Genomic DNA, 12,659 nt, shown 5'->3' on the forward strand with positions numbered 1-12,659 from the left:
GTTCCTTGACTCTTAAGACTTCTGGTAGCTGCCCACATTCCTTGGCTTGTGGCTGCATCACTCCAGTCTCAGCTCCACGGTCACATGGCCTCCTCCTCTTCCATCTGTATGTAGTAAAGTCTCCCTATCTCCCTCTAAGAAGGATACTTGTGACTGCATTTCCAGACTTTGTTCCAGAAAAATGTCCCCACCTCAACATCCTTAACTTAATCACATCAGCAAAGACCTCTTTCTGCCACATATGTTAACACTGACCTGTCCCAGGGATTGGGCCCTGCTATTTTTAGGGGCCATTATTAAGCCTATTACAGGGTCTTTTGAGGCAAGGAGAGCAGGAACATGAAAGCCTTGGGAAGGAGCTGGAGAAAGACACTGGGACTTGAAAGCTGGGCCAAGGAGAAGGCACTGGAAACAGCACCTGCATGACGGGCAGCAAATGGGGCCAGTGTCCAGGGCACCTGGATTCATGGCCAACCTACTTTTTCCAAATTCCTAGAAGAACCATTTTCTTTAAATTCCTTCCCAGTTTCACAAGGCACACTTATACAAAATGGAGAGGGAATTGGAGGAAAAACAGTCCTCTTTTGTTATGAATTTGAAGGGCTTAGCTGCAAATGTAGTGTGAAATTGTCTGAAATTCCTGGCAGCAGACATGACTCACGTATTACCATGTGACATTTACAGAACATTCTTCACAGTAGTTTCTAGACTTTGTTGAGAGAGAGATACTGGATTTGTTAGATGAAAGAAACAGTGTCTAAAGACTTCGTTAGGCCAATGGGTCAAATCCAAGAAAATGAAATATTATAGGCATAAATTAAAGGCTCTGTACTTGGCCCATAGAGCCAACTGAGCAAATTCAATGAGAAGGAGACTTGGTTGAAAGAAGCACACATAAGTACTAAGCTCATACTGAATCAAGAAAATATGATGAGGGAGCCTTAAAAAATGTGGTGCCTAAAAAGCCAATTTGACCTTGGGCTGAATTAATAGAAAAATATGTAAAACAGTGAAGGTAATCACAAAATTGCCAAAAAGGAGAACAAGTTAATTGAATATACAATCCACTACTTCCAGAATGCTCCCAAATCTGGAGTTAATACTGCTTCTGCAAACGTGTGATCTTATATTGGCTTCAGGCATCTGTCTTTAATAATAGTATTGGTGAGAAGTTGAGAATAAAATGGAGGATATGGGTAGATTCAAGGTAGACTGGGAAGATTTTGGAGAGAGGATATCTTTCAGTGATCCTTAAAAGCTCACCAGAATTGTCAAAATATTTCTATGGTAAATATATATTACTTTTCTATCTAAAAGTAGATTAACTTAAAACAAGGGAAGCAATAGTTGAATTCTATGCTACACTGGCCAAACTGTACTGGAAGCATGAACTTAGTGGGCACCAGGCAGAAAAATTGGAGGACATTTTGTAGAATGGCTAAAATTGTGCAAGTTTTCAAAACCACATGATGGAAGACTGTAGAAAGGATTGAGGATCTTTAATTTGGGAGAAAAAAGCTTTTCAGTTCTTGGAATGGCCACATTTTGGAAGAGAAAGTCCATTCATTCTGGATAACCTAAGCAACACAGAGAATTAACTTACAAAGAATAATTTAAAGAATAAACTTTCTAATAATTTCTTGGAAAATAGTGTCCCCATTTACTTAAGTAGAGCTCTGAAACATTGATCGTTGGAAAGGTGTTAGGTGACATTAACTTTAAAGTGACTTTGTACCCTAAGGTGCTGTGGTGGACACCACCGAGTGTCTACCCACAGCCATGCACCCTTCTTCTTTACACAGCATGTTCAAGGAAGAAAGGCCCACACCTCACGGTAGGTGGTGGGAGGAGGAGACACCCTGGTTGGTCTAACCAGGTACGTAATCCTAATTCCCTTTCCCAATGACTGGCTTAGTGTCATAACTCTGACTAGTTATGGCCAACAAGACATGTGGGGAAGTCAGCTGGGGATAATTTCTGAGAAGGATTTTGCTCCCTGGCAAAGAGAGGGAGGATAAGGAGGCCTGCCTCTTTTTGTTGCCTTTAATATAATTATGCAAGAAAATGCCACTTAAAAGTACAACAGCTGTCTCACCAGCACACAGACCAGAGCAGCATCTGGATGAACATTGTTGAGCCCCTTATCACATGTGAATCAGCAGTTTCTGATTTTAGACATCTCATTTTGTGAAAAAATGAAACGTCACTATTTCTTGAGCCATTGGGCATTCTGTCACTGCAGCCAGATGTATTCTAACCAAGTCAAACCCTGTGAGTCTCAGAAAAACACTAAGTTTGGGGTGGCATGATATATCTAATACAGCAGAAATCTTCCTGAAAAGATAGATGGAAATCAAGTGCCATAAGTTGAATATTATTTAGAATACATGAATGGAATTATTCAGACAGCATCTTGAATGTCTGGTTCCATTCTAGACCCTATGTATGAAGAGGAAGCTGAAGTTTCCTGGAGGAGAACAACCAGGATGATGGGGTATCTGGAATTTATATGGAAAGGAGACGAGGAAAGGTTTGCCTGATAAGAGAAACCTGGTGACGGAAGGGTGTGATATCTGAAGGTTTTTCTCACAGAGCAAAGCTTATATGCATTTTCTATAGCCCCTAAGGCCGAACCAGGTCAGTGGTGGAACGTACAGGGAGGCTAATTCCAGTTTGTTATAAGGAAGAACTTTCTAAGAACTAGAGCATCCAGAAATACACCAGGAGGCCATGTGAAATGGTGGGGTCCCAGGGAGGGGTCAAGCAGAAGCTGGTTGTCATGTTGTGCTTCTGCACTCAGTAGGCGTGAACTAAATGATTCTGAAAAGTGCTTAGCAGTAGAGTTCTCTTCATTAGCACTATTTTATAAGTGAGGCAATAAGACTCAGTGAGGAGAGGTGACATGTCCAGGCTCTGACAGCCAGTTAGAAGTTGAGACGGGGCTGCGAAATGGGAGAGGGGCAGAGCTAGCATGGCGCTGTAGACCTTGAGGATTCAGGGCTGGCTCTTGGAGCACCTGAGGGACTTTTAGATGTTGCAGGGCTTGGCACTTTGTCTCAGATACCAGAGATACGCAGACTCCTCAGCTCTGTAATCTTGTGATAGGAACGAAGCTGCCCCCAAAAGACTTCAGGTCATTATGAAGAACAATGCTCAAGTGTTAAGAAACAGGGGTGATGTCAAAACATGACACCATTGACATTGGTCAGTCAGAAGGAGCTCTGGCCTGTACACTGCACGGGTGGTCCCAGTCCCTGAATCAGCCCTGCCAAGGTCTTGTGGACCCAGAAGTAGAAGAAGATCCTTCTGGTGCCCATCAGAACACAGCTTCAATCCTCACTTGAGTCCAGTCTAGCTGCCGAGGGGATTAGAGAGGCTCCAGGGAGGCACACTGATGCAGTTCAGAGCCTGCAAGAAATAGGCCTTGAGGCTCTGAGGTTTACACGCAGGATTACTGGTAAATGCTTTGAGAACAGCTCCTGTTGAGCAGGGAGGGAGCTGGGTTGGGCAAAGGGATAGGCTGAGCTGTGATGCCATTGCGGCGGAGGCCTCCACTGGTTCCACCAGGACCTCAAGACCTGGGTGGTCCTACAGAGCTGTCCCAACGAGGCTAGGGGTGGCACTGTGTATCCCACAGTGACCAGTCTTTGGATGCAGGCTGTCCCCAGAGGAGAGACCGCATCCTTTGGCAGAAGGCAATACCCAGAGAGGGCTTGGGTCTGAGCTGTCAGCAGCCAGCAGTCCCTGCAGGGGGGAGAATGAGGACACAGGTCGTGAGAGAGGCAGCGGGGTGGCACATGATTGTGTTGCCAGAGAACCACTCCCGTCCTCCAGCTGAATGCTGCATGCAGAACACTTCCATTTCCTCTGGGGGGAACACTTAGAGCATGTGGTGAGGTCCCTGGGGCTAAATGAGCACTTCAACCTGGGGAAGGAAGAAGAGATGCAAGGGGCCTCTGGCCGGGCTATTCTTTCCCCCGGGCTATTCTTTCCCCTGGGCTCTGAACATCTCTGCCAGGGATCAAGCAGCTCCCCACCAAGAAGGTGAACGTGAATGCTTCATCCAAGCTGCCCACCCTAGGACCCCAAAGGAGCACCAGACCTGCGGCAGTGCCTGTGAGAGGTGTGCACTGTCAGAGGAAATGTCCAAGTGCTATCAAAGCAGGTCAAGGTTGAGTCATGGATTTTGAAAATGTGATTCCCTGCCAAAAGATGTGCGTCAGACCTGATCACCCAACACGGCCAGCATCAACATCCTCTGGGAAAGAGGAGACCCAAACCAGGATGTCCTTGGTTTCCTTACCAGGGGGCACGGGTCACAGCCAGGATGTGCTTTCTGGGCCACTTCAGGTTTCATGGAACCTCTCTCCCAGCTGACTCCGCGCCGGACACAATTCAGCACAGACCTGCACACAGCCCTGTACCGCTGGAATGGCGCCCCCTCCCCATGTGTCCCCTCATGGTTCTGTGTATCTGCCCAGCACCTAACACCATTGGAAAACTGATTTCAAAGTGTTAGCAGACGTTTGGCTCCCATGCCCCCTCCCTCCCACCCAGGGTGGCTGTTATTAGTTGTAAGGCAACAGATTTTGTTTTCCTTAAGTAGAGTGAGGAGATTAGCACAAAATTCCCCCAACTCTCTTTGCAGGATGAGCTACTGGAACTAAGAGGCAGTGGAGGGTCTGCCATTGAGCCTGGACTTCTTTGTGGAGAGAGAGAGGCTGGGCTGGTCAGCATTCATTTCTCTGGGCCTCAGGGACTAAGACAGAGATTAAGACCAGTGGCCCTTACAGGCTACACAAACCCACTTTTGTGGTGCCCATTGTGTGCCACCATGCAGCACTGTGAGGTGAGGCCTGTTAGTATTTTCATTTTACAGAGGAGTAAAGTGAGGTGCAGAGAAGCTGTTGAAGCTGGTGGGGGTGGAGTGGGGTTGGCATGTGGGCCCCAAACCCAAGCTCAGAGCCACTGCTCCACACTGGGGGTTGGGTCCACTCCTAAGTGACCTGTTGGAATGCCAGGTGTAATTGCTGGGTTGGCAGAACTACCCACAGAGAGTCAGCCAGGGGGATGGGGAGGAAGGCACGAGACACCCCTATGTGTTCCTTGGACTAAGTGAAACTGTTTAGGGAGCACAATTTGAAAGGGAACAAGAAAAAGGCACTTAATTCTTTCTTAGTCTCCTTGGAAGACTTGATAGTGTGTTCCCCACCCCTGGAGGAAGGCAGAACTCATGGCTTTTCCAGAAAATTTGAGACAACCAAAAGTGAAACCCAGTGTAGTAGCTAATCTTGAAATGTCACCTACTTTAGAACACCCTCTCTTACCTCAGTGTATTAGTGTCCCATGGCTGCTGTGACAAAGAATCACAAATGTGATGGCTTAAAACAACAGAAACTAATCTTCTGGTAGTTGTGGATGTGAGAAGTTTGAAACCCAGGTGTCGGCTGGAGCAAGCTCCCTTTGAAGGTTCTCCTATTGGATTTACATAAAGGATAAAGAATATAAGTCATTTAGATACAACAAAGTGGTGCATATTTCTGCCCTGATACTGTATTAGTAGCTCAGGGCTGGTATCACAAAATACCGTAAGCTAGGTAGCTTATAATAGACATTTCTTTCTCATAGTTCTGGATGCTAGAAGTCCCAGATTAAGGTACCAGCAGATTTTGCCCCTGGGCCCCTTTGTGGCTTACACTGTCTCACATGGCAGAGAGAGAGCAAGTAGTGGTCAGTCTTCCTCTTCCTTTAAAAGGCACTAATCCCATCTCAGGGGCCCCAACCTCATGACCTCCTCTAAACCTAATCATCTCCCAAAGGTCCCCCCTTCCAAATGCCATCACATTGGGGGTTAAGGCTTCAACATATGAGTTTGAGGGGGACACACTCAGTCCATAACAGTAACCTTGTTATAAGACAATTATTGACAAATATGAGAACAATGGCAACACTAGGAACAGCTTTATTCAGCAAACATCTACTGTCTGCCCACAGGTGCAGAGGGCAGGAGGCTGACAGGATTTGAGAGAAAGGACACAAAGGTCACTGTGATTCTGTCCCTGTACCTGAGGCTTTCCTGTTCCTGCTTTCATCATTTCCAAAAGTCCATAATTAGAGGTAGGCTCTGCCCCAAAGCTTCCGTGCAGCCCATGTCACGGTGCCTATATGCCAGAACAGGGCTCCTTGTGAAGGCCCAGTCAGCACAGCTCGCTCCTCAGGTCAGCCGAGCCTCCTGCAGGGCCCACGGGAAGGCGCACTCCCTTGCCGCTCTAGCCATTCCCACATGCTCTGCCTTAGCTGGATTTCATACCTTCATCATCTCCAGCAGGGATAACTGAACAAACAACCTAACCAAGTTCTGATTGCCCTCTCATGCCCTGACAACCTTCATTTTGCAATCGGAATAGCCCATCTGTATCTGTGTGTCCCAGCAGGAAACAGAATCCCACTCATTTGGCCCAGTGGAAGGACTTTAATGAAGGAAATATTTGCATGAGTGGAGTCAGGGCCCAGGGCAGGGACAGCGGTTGTGGGTACAGAGATTAGCATGGGAGGATACCTCTTAAATGGAAAGAAATCAAAGAAGGGAGGCCCTGAAGCAGTAGATGAGAGAGTAGCCCAGCAGAAATGGTGTTTGGCATGTATAGAGAGCACATTTGTGTCCCTGTCACATCCGCTCAGCCTCCCTGGGATTTCAGCTGCAGCTGCAGGCTCGCCCTGACAGCTTTGCACCAGAAGGGAGGCAGGTGTCCCTCTGATTTATTTCTAAGGGCCTTCTCTGAAGCTGCACCTGCTTGACTTGCATGAAAGTGCAGTAGGAAAGCATGGGGGAGCCAGTGCCCCGGGAAGCCCAGCCAACTGGGTGGGGCACACCTCCGCCCTGTGACAGAAATCCCCAGAGGTGTTCTGTGAACTTCCCAGAGGTCCCCACACAGGCACATTGCAGTTACTCACAGCAAGATCTCAGTCACACTCTCAGTTTGTTATTCTCCCTCCCTGCCTGAACCACCCCTGTTCCTTCAGTTGGGAAATCACCTTCCAAATAATTGCTGGTACCCAAGTCCTTGCTTCAGGCTCTGCTTGTTGGGGAGCCTATCCAAGACATGGAGAGTCACAGATATGACCAGAGCAGCTGCCCTGAATCAAGGAGAGCTGCAGGAAGAAACTTCCCAACCCCTCTCCTCGCTCACTCTGCAAACTCCTGCTTGTACCTGCCATTGGCTCAACTGGCAAGAAGCCAGCAGGCAAGGGAGCCTGGGGGTGCAGTCTTTGGGTGTTAGTCTCACAGGACAGAGATGTCAGGGAAGAAAGGAAATGTGTCTGGTGGGATAAATGGAGAATAAACAATAGATTTTGCAAAACACAAAGCTTGCCATATCACTCCTTTACAACAATAACAACAAAAATTTAATGAATGGCATTTCTTAAGACCCCGTGTGCCATCAGTTTTACATCAGTGATCGCATTCAATCTACACAGCTACCCTCTGAGTAGTGATATCATCATTCTCATTTCACAGTGAGGAAACTGATACATGAGGTTAATCAGTCCATCTAAAATCAGTCCATCTAAAGCCATGCTGCCAGTTGAGCAGATGGGGGCAGTCTGATTCAACTGCACAGCCTTCATAGTGAAGTTTCAGTTCCTTAATGGAGAACTTGGGACTCTGCCTTGAGCTTGTGGCTTATCTTCTGCCAGACTCCTGCATGTAGACCAATCCTTAGCTATTCCAAATGACCTGACATTTCCTAACTGTGACCTGGATCACCTGTCCCCCTTGTTAGCCTGCCTCAGTGGATCTTCAAGTCTCAGTCCAAGTACCATCTCCTGCTGGATACTTCCATCCCCTGCCCCACCCCCAGCCTCTGACCCCTCTGCACCCATTAGTCTTCTCTGTGCTTCCATAGCTCTCAGGACCCAGCCCAGGGGCATTCACGCGGTGAATAGAGATGTGATGTGTCATTTTGTCTCTGCCACCACCGTGAGCTCTTGAAACCATTTTATAAGGATCCATCTTGTTTCTATCCACAATGTCTAGCATGGTGCCTGGCATGTTCTATGTATTCAATATTGGTAAGTAGGGCAGGGCAGCAGGTCTGGATCATGGAGCGCAGCCAGCAAGGCAGCCTGATTAGGGCCTCTGAGCTCTGGGCAGCTGGGAGCAGCAGTTGGGAAAGCCAAGGTGGCTGCAAGCACTCAAATATTTCCTTTTCACAGACCATTGAGGTCTTGACCTGCATGCAATGTTTGTATGCTGGGATCATGTCCTGCAGGACAGTGAGGTTGTAGTGGACACAGGGCTTGGATTTTGTTTCTGATCTGGACAGTGGTGTATGTTGTACAACCTGCCTTGGAGGGTTGATGTGAAGGTCAACAGAGACAGGTGGGTGAAAGATCTCTGGGCAGGTTAAAGCATTCCCAGCATTCACGCTGTGGCCACTGAAGGGTGCCCGTGTTCAGTTTTTTCCTAGGAGAGGGTGAGTGTCTCTGGGAGCTGCACTCACTCACTCACCCCACAATCTCAACCTTTCAAGCAGTGTTTCAAACCATATAAGGAAATAAATATAGGACTCAGCCTTCATAGGGATGCCCTTGAATTTGCTCTTCCCTATCACAGTTTGCTTTCTCCACACCATACTTACTTGCTTTTAGTTTAAAGATGACTGAAAGTTCATTTTCTCTTTTACAGTATTAGAAGTGTTCCATGCCCTTTGTCATTCTTGAGATACCCCAGCATGTGCAAAATCAGATTTTGCACTCTTTGTAGCAGACATTGTTGGCTAGGATTGGGCATTTATGTGAGCAAAGCATTGACTTTCCTCTGATGTTCATTTGGAAGAAACAGGGAGCCGGCTCCCCATTTTCCCTTTGATTGGGTACACACCTTTCCCTTAGGCCACCAGGAAATCGGCGCAGCGTGTTACGCTTCTGCCTCTCCTAGGATTACTACCCAACTGTGCTTAGTTGATGCATTTGCCTTGTACCTCAGAAATCATCTGGTGTGTTTTCTCTCTCTTCATTTGACTTTGAAAGACCAGATAGCCAGAGAGGGGAAGATGGTTTCCCCAGGTCCTATAACCAGTGAATAACCATGTTGGGGCTGCAAGCAGTTCTTATGATTCCTCATCTAGTTGCTTCTCGCATTCCTCATTTAGTTTCTCATTCCATCATGCTGTCACCTACAAGACCTCCGAAGACCAGTGATTCCTATTATAAGCTGAACTGTGTTCCCCCAAATTCACATATTGAAGTTCTAACCCTGAATACCTCAGAATATGACTGTATTTGGAGAGTCTTTAAAGAGGTAATTAAGTTAAAATATGGTCATTAAAATGGGCTCTAATCCAGTATGACCGATATCCTTATAAGAAGAGAAAATGAGGATATAGATACACACAGGGAAGAACACATGAAGACACAGGGTGAAGATGTCTTTACAAGCCAGAGAGGCCTCAGAAGAAACCAACCCTGAGGACACCTTGATCTTGGACTTCTAGCTTCCAGAACTGTAAGATAATAAATTTCTGTTGTTTAAGCCAAAAAATCTGTGGTACTTTATGGCAGCTCTAGAAAATTAATAACAATTCCTTATAAAAATTAATTGAGGATAAAAAAGAAAACACAAAACAAAGAATACAAAATCTTTAGCTCATTTGTCTTATATCATTTAGCCCCACCCATTAAGCTAGCAAATTTAAAAAGATACATTTATTTGATTTCAAAACAAACTTCTCCCATGTGTGAAATAAGTATATTAGAATTTGGAAAGGGAACAGAAATTTGGCACAGGGAATTCTTTTTTTTTTTTTAACTTGTAGTGGGGAAGGGGGAAATAACTAACTAATAATTTTTCAACATTCCTAACTTCAGATATTTTTTGATTAATGTACTTCTCTAGGAGAAATATCACGTTATTAACTACCATGTGAGTAAACTGCTTTCTTATCCCAAAGAAATAGTCACTCCCTGCTTCTTAAAAATCTGAGCTTTTGTTGTGCTAACGGCTTTCCAAAATCTTTTCTAACTGCCCTACTGTGGCTTCTTTGGAAGAAACCCAAAAGGTTCTTGTCAAAGGAACCAGAATAGAAAAGTATGCTGTTGTTAACCCAAAAAATAGGAAGATGGAGTTTATTGGTAAATCTCTTCTCCAAGGAATAGGAAGTTTCTGGGCGAGTGCCCAAGCTCAGCAGCACCTGTAACCAATATTGTTTTATTTTCAGAGATACCACAAGTCAGAATTTCCATGTTTGCAATGCATTCTTTGTCTTCATTACATTCATTACAGTTTATTCCAACAGATGACAGCTCTCTAGAGACTGCTAAGGAGGGAAGGGCAACTTTAGATTTCCTAAAACTCATTCACATAAAGCATTTGGAGTAGAAGAGGACATCACTGAGCTGTTAGCATGAGGACTTTACAAAATTCTGAAAATGCTCTTAAGCCCAAATGGGAAATGGGCCAACCCACTGGTCGCTTTTGCTGCTTCTTTTAACCCACCTTTTTCTCCTTCCTGTGTTTTCTCTTCTCCTCTCTTGGCCACCTGACACTTGGACAAAGCACTGGGCATAAGCATTGGATTGGCTCTGTCTCAGCTGCCTGTCCCCTGGCCCCTGCATCCACTGTCCAAGGCTAGCGGGAGACTGAGAAATGCTGCAAAGAGGGAACAGGAAGAGGGATGGTTTGGAGCTGAGTGCATAGCAGGTGCTTTCACAGCTGGGCTGGCTGTTGGGAGGGTGTGGAAGTTGGCGCCCTCTCCCCCCAGTGCTCTAGAGGCTGCCTCCGGGCCTCATCTTTGGCTATACTTGGGTCCTGGCTTTTGCATTCTTGGTCATTGAGTCCCCTGAGGGAAGAGTAGGGTTGGCGGTAAGAATCCAGCTGCTGAGGGAGACAGACATGTGGACACATGCGCGTAAGTGGAGTGGAGGACCACAGAACAGCTTGCGTTTGTGCGCTCTCCCTGCTGCTCCTCACTACTCCTCTTTGTCCCCATTTTTTCTAGTTCTGGTCTCTCAGCTGCAGCACTAGCCCCAGAGTCCCCCAGAGTCTGCACTTAGTCTCAGCTCTGAGATTTCCCTGCTGAGGGACCGGAAGAGTCCTTCCAGCTCTCTGAGCCTTAACTTCGTAACTTATAATGAGAGATCATCACATGCTTCATAAGGCCTTTTTAGGATCAACTGAGATAACATGTTTGAATGAGGTGATATATCTGTAAATGCTTGGTGAGCTAAAAAGTACTGGAGAGATTTAGGTACTGGATTAGAATTCTTCTCAAATCAACCTTAGTGCCAGCCTGCACCAGCCTAAAGGGCTTTGTTCTGAGATCTAACACAGACTTCCTGAGATAGGGTCCAGTACGTCTCAATCTACAGGGAGACTGCCCAACGCTTGAGAGGCCATCAGTACGAATCATAGCTTTGGGAATAAGATATTATTTCTTAAAATAATATTAAGGGAAAGCTTTTCATGAGAGTGGGGTGGATAATTATCAGGAAAAAGTCAACAGCACTGCATGAATCTGTTTAGCTGTTTCATGAAGTTACAGGTTTCTTTTTCTCTGGGATTCCACGGAACAATTAATAGGCCAAATTGCACAATCCAAGGAGGGGGTTTTAGTCTTCAGTGTTTCTCAACATTATTTAACCAGCAAATGCATTATTACTCTTTGCAATTAAGAACACCTTTTAGAATGTGCCTTGGAGCAAAATACAAAGATTGACATTTGCTGTTTTTATTAGTCTACCAGATAATTTCTAAAGCAATAGCAAGCTGAGGACACTTACTCAAGGTACAAGAATAAATAGACAATATTTGATTAAGGGGGCATTTTGTTGATGGGTGAGAGCTGGTGAGTCCTAGCCAGGCTTGCCAGAGTTAGGGAAAGCCCTGGCACCCTAGTGGGCTGCAGAAGGGCCCTGTGGGAGCAGACTGCAGTGGTGGGGGAAGGAGAAGGCACCAGGAGTGATGATTTCCCTATACTATTTCATTTAACCATCTCAACAACTTTCTGCAGAAGGCACTATTATAGTCATGTTTTCGACAGGGAAACAGGTTGAAAGGGGTATGGTAGTTGCCCATGGTTACAGTTTGTCAGTGGTGGGACTGGGATTTGAATCCAGGTCAGCCTGCTCCAAAGCCCATTCTCCTTCTAGAATAATATCCAGCCCCTGCAGGATGGAAGGTGAGGAAGACAAGCTGTGCTTACCTTACAAATCTGGGGTAATAATTTTGCAGAGGCTGCCGGTGTGGTCACTGAAGGCCATAGTCAGGTTCAGGAAATATGGGCTTCTAAGTTTCTCTTAGAAAAAAAATCTTCCTACTCTGGTGTGTGTAATTTAAACTTGAGGCAAGCTGAAAGAGACTGGGGTGGAGTTGGTGTCCGTAAAAATCACTGCCTCTATGGTTAAAGATTTATGAAGTGACCACAATGCGCTGGGCATATAAATAGACTTGACTCTTGCCCTTAGGGTTCCCAGAGTAAATACATGAGATTTACAGCCAGAGTGTTTCATGGCAGACTACATGTTTTAGGGCCATACACATTCCAGGACCCTACCGGGCAGAGTTGACAAAGGTGGCCTGGAAGGAAGTGTGAAATGTAGAAGTCCTCCAAGCCTTGCAGTCTCATCTTCCTGGGCTCCTTTATTTTTGCTAGCTGTGT

The 12,659-nt window shown here is 45.9% G+C and overlaps 1 long non-coding RNA gene across 1 annotated transcript; it reads right to left on the reverse strand.

The window, feature by feature from the left end:
* Nucleotides 1–1,598: 1,598 nt before the first annotated feature.
* Nucleotides 1,599–12,310, reverse strand: LOC118912124 (uncharacterized). Its single transcript, XR_005024706.2, has 3 exons — nt 12,204–12,310; nt 5,328–5,475; nt 1,599–3,744 (listed from the first exon to the last, which is right to left on the reverse strand). It is a non-coding gene; the product is annotated as an uncharacterized LOC118912124 (long non-coding RNA).
* Between the last annotated feature and the right edge of the window lie 349 nt (nt 12,311–12,659).

This window comes from Manis pentadactyla, chromosome 2, assembly GCF_030020395.1.
Source record: "Manis pentadactyla isolate mManPen7 chromosome 2, mManPen7.hap1, whole genome shotgun sequence".
Lineage (NCBI taxonomy): Eukaryota > Metazoa > Chordata > Mammalia > Pholidota > Manidae > Manis > Manis pentadactyla.